Raw genomic sequence first — 3,278 nt, 5'->3', positions numbered from 1 at the left:
TGAATGTCCTCAAGAGCAAAGCATCCCTCCGCACGAGTACTGGACTCAACTGGCAGTATCCATTGGACAGTTGATATCCACCATGGACCAACTGAAAGAAGAACATAGAGACCAGTCTATCATCTTTCAAAAGTTGATTGAGGAGCAGAAGAAGCAAGGGTGCGAATTGAAAGAATTGAAGCGGTAGAAAGAACCCTCCAGAGAGAGCAGTAGCCAACATAACTGAGGTGGTTAAGTTTCACTCTCATCTCCCTTATCTTATCTCTGTTGTCAGTGCTTATTCTATTTTCTGTTTTACCATTCTGAGTTACATCGTCAATATTAGTATTTTCTGCTTTCTAGTCTAGTATTTAATTTTGAAAAATTTTCAGTTATTTTTGAAAGATGCCTCATGTATCACCCATTATGCTTGAATAAATTTTTAGAAAGAGAGTAATAATAAAATACATGAGAATTCAAGTTATATATCATGTGTATTCTAGTTACTTGGATGTGGTGGTCTTATCTCTGTTTTTTGAATGTATGACTTAACTGTTCATATTTGATATTGAAGTTGAGTATATTCGTTCTTGAGGAACTGGGGACTTAGAGAAATATTATTGATTCTCTGAAATAATAAAAGGATTAATTGTTGAAGCAAAAGAAATAGCAAAAAAAAAAAAGAAAATCAAAAGAAAAAGGTCCAAGGCTTTGAGAATCAATGGTTAGGAGGGTCAAAATTGATCTAAAAGCTCAAAAAAAGTGGTTTTCCCTAACTATATGCTTGTGGTTTGAAAGTGTCAAGTAACCTTTGAGACTGAACACTTAAAGTCGTGACCCAATGCGGTAAAGAGTACGCCTAAGGCTCTGAGCACCACTGTCTGGGAATAAAGACAAATAAAAAGTCGAATCCAAAGGGTTCCCCCAATTAAGTGCTTGTGGTGTTTATGTATCAAGTTAAGTGATGAGCGGATAATTTATACGCTTTTTGGCATTGTTTTTAGTATGTTTTTATAGAATCTAGTTACTTTTAGGGATGTTTTTATTAGTTTTTATGTTAAATTCACATTTCTGGACTTTACTATGAGTTTGTGTGTTTTTCTATGATTTCAGGTATTTTCTGGCTGAAATTGAGGGACTTGAGCAAAAATCAAATTCAGAGGTTGAAGAAGGACTGCTGATGCTGTTGGATTCTGACCTCCCTGCACTCAAAATGGATTTTCTGGAGCTACAGAACTCAAAATGGCGCGATTCCAATTGAGTTGGAAAGTAGACATTTAGAGCTTTCCAGAAATATATAATAGTCCATACTTTGCACAAGTTTAGATGACGCAAACTGGCGTTCAACGCCAGCTCTCTGCCCAATTCTGGCGTCCAGCGCCAGAAACAAGTTGCAAAGTGGAGTTCAACGCCCAAAATGGCACAAAAGCTGGAGTTCAACTCCAAGAATGACCTCTCCACGTGTAGACTTCAAGCTCAGCCCAAGCACACACCAAGTGGGCCCCGGAAGTAGATTTATGTATCAATTACTTACTTCTGTAAACCCTAGTAGCTAGTTTATTATAAATAGAACTTTTTATCATTGTATTCGCAGTCTTGGTTACTCTGGTTCCCCTCTGGGGCCGAGACCAATGAACTCCTTCATTACTTATGTATTCTCAACGGAAGAGTTTCTGCACTCCATAGATTAAGGTGTGGAGCTCTGCTGTTCCTCAAAGATTAATGCAAAGTACTACTGTTTTCTATTCAATTCATCTTATTTTGTTTCTAAGATATTCATTCGCACTTCAACCTGAATGTGATGAATGTGACAATCATTATCATTCCCAATGAACGCGTGCCTGACAACCACTTCCGTTCTACATTAGATTGAATGAGTATCCCTTAGATCTCTTAATTAGAATCTTCGTGGTATAAGCTAGATTGATGGCGGCATTCATGAGAGTCCGGAAAGTCTAAACCTTGTCCGTGGTATTCCAAGTAGGACTCTGAGATTGAATGACTGTGACGAACTCCAAACTCGCGAGTGCTGGGCGTAGTGACAGACGCAAAAGGATAGTAAATTCTATTCCAGTATGATCGAGAACCTCCAAGATGATTAGCCATGCAGTGACAGCGCATCGGACCATTTTCACAGAGAGGAATAGGATGCAACCAACGACAAGGGTGATGCCTCCAGACGATTAGCCGTGCTGTGACAGAGTATTTGGACCATTTTCCCGAGAGGATTGAAAGTAGCCATTGGCACCGGTGACATCCTTACATAAAGCTAGCCATAGAAAGGAGTAAGACTGATTGGATGAAGACAGCAGGAAAGCGGAGGTTCAGAGAAATGAATGCATCTCCATACGCTTATCTGAAATTCTCACCAATGATTTACATAAGTATTTCTATCCTTCTTTTATTACTAAATTTCGAAAACTACATAACTATTTTATATCCGCCTGACTGAGATTTACAAGGTGACCATAGCTTGCTTCATACCAACAATCTCTGTGGGATTCGACCCTTACTCACGTAAGGTATTACTTGGACGACCCAGTGCACTTGCTGGTTAGTTATGCGAAGTTGTAAAGATATGTTTAGACCATGGTTCTGTGCATCCATTTTTGGTGCCATTGCCAGGGAATCAATTTCGAAGAATAATTCACAACCTGAGTAACAATTTCGCATACCAAGTTTTTGGCGCCGTTGCCGGGGATTGTTTGAGTTTGGACAACTGACGATTCATCTTGTTGCTCAGATTAGGTAATTTTCTTTTTGTTTTGTTTTCAAAATTTTTTCAAAAAATCTTTCGAAAATTTCTCCTTTGTTTTCGAAAAAATTTAAAAAAAAATATGTTATCAAAAATATTATTTTTTCTTCAGAGTTTTTAAGAATGAATTCTAGTGTTTCATGAAACATGTTGAATCCTATCTGGCTGTAAAGCCATACCCAAACTGCTTTGGGATTGGTCTTCAACTAATCACCTCAATGGATGTAATTTACATACTAAAGCTTGGCTGGCTATTAGGCCATGCCTGACCCTTTGATTGGAGCTTTAGTCTAAAGAGCATAAGATTCCTGGAATTCATATTAAAAATTTTGGAATCCTTATTTTTCTTTTTCAAAATGATTTTCGAAAAAATTAAAAGAAAATACAAAAAAATTCATAAAATCATAAAAATAAAAAATATTTCATGTTTCTTGTTTGAGTCTTGAGTCAAGTTGAAAGTTTGGTGTCAATTGCATATTCATTTTGCATTTTTCGAAAATTCATGCATTCATAGTGTTCTTCATGGTCTTCAAGTTGTTCTTGG

This window comes from Arachis ipaensis, chromosome B7 (genome assembly GCF_059453495.1).
Source record: "Arachis ipaensis isolate K30076 ecotype BB chromosome B7, ASM5945349v1, whole genome shotgun sequence".
Taxonomy (NCBI): Eukaryota; Viridiplantae; Streptophyta; class Magnoliopsida; order Fabales; family Fabaceae; genus Arachis; species Arachis ipaensis.
This window is presented reverse-complemented; position numbering follows the sequence as displayed.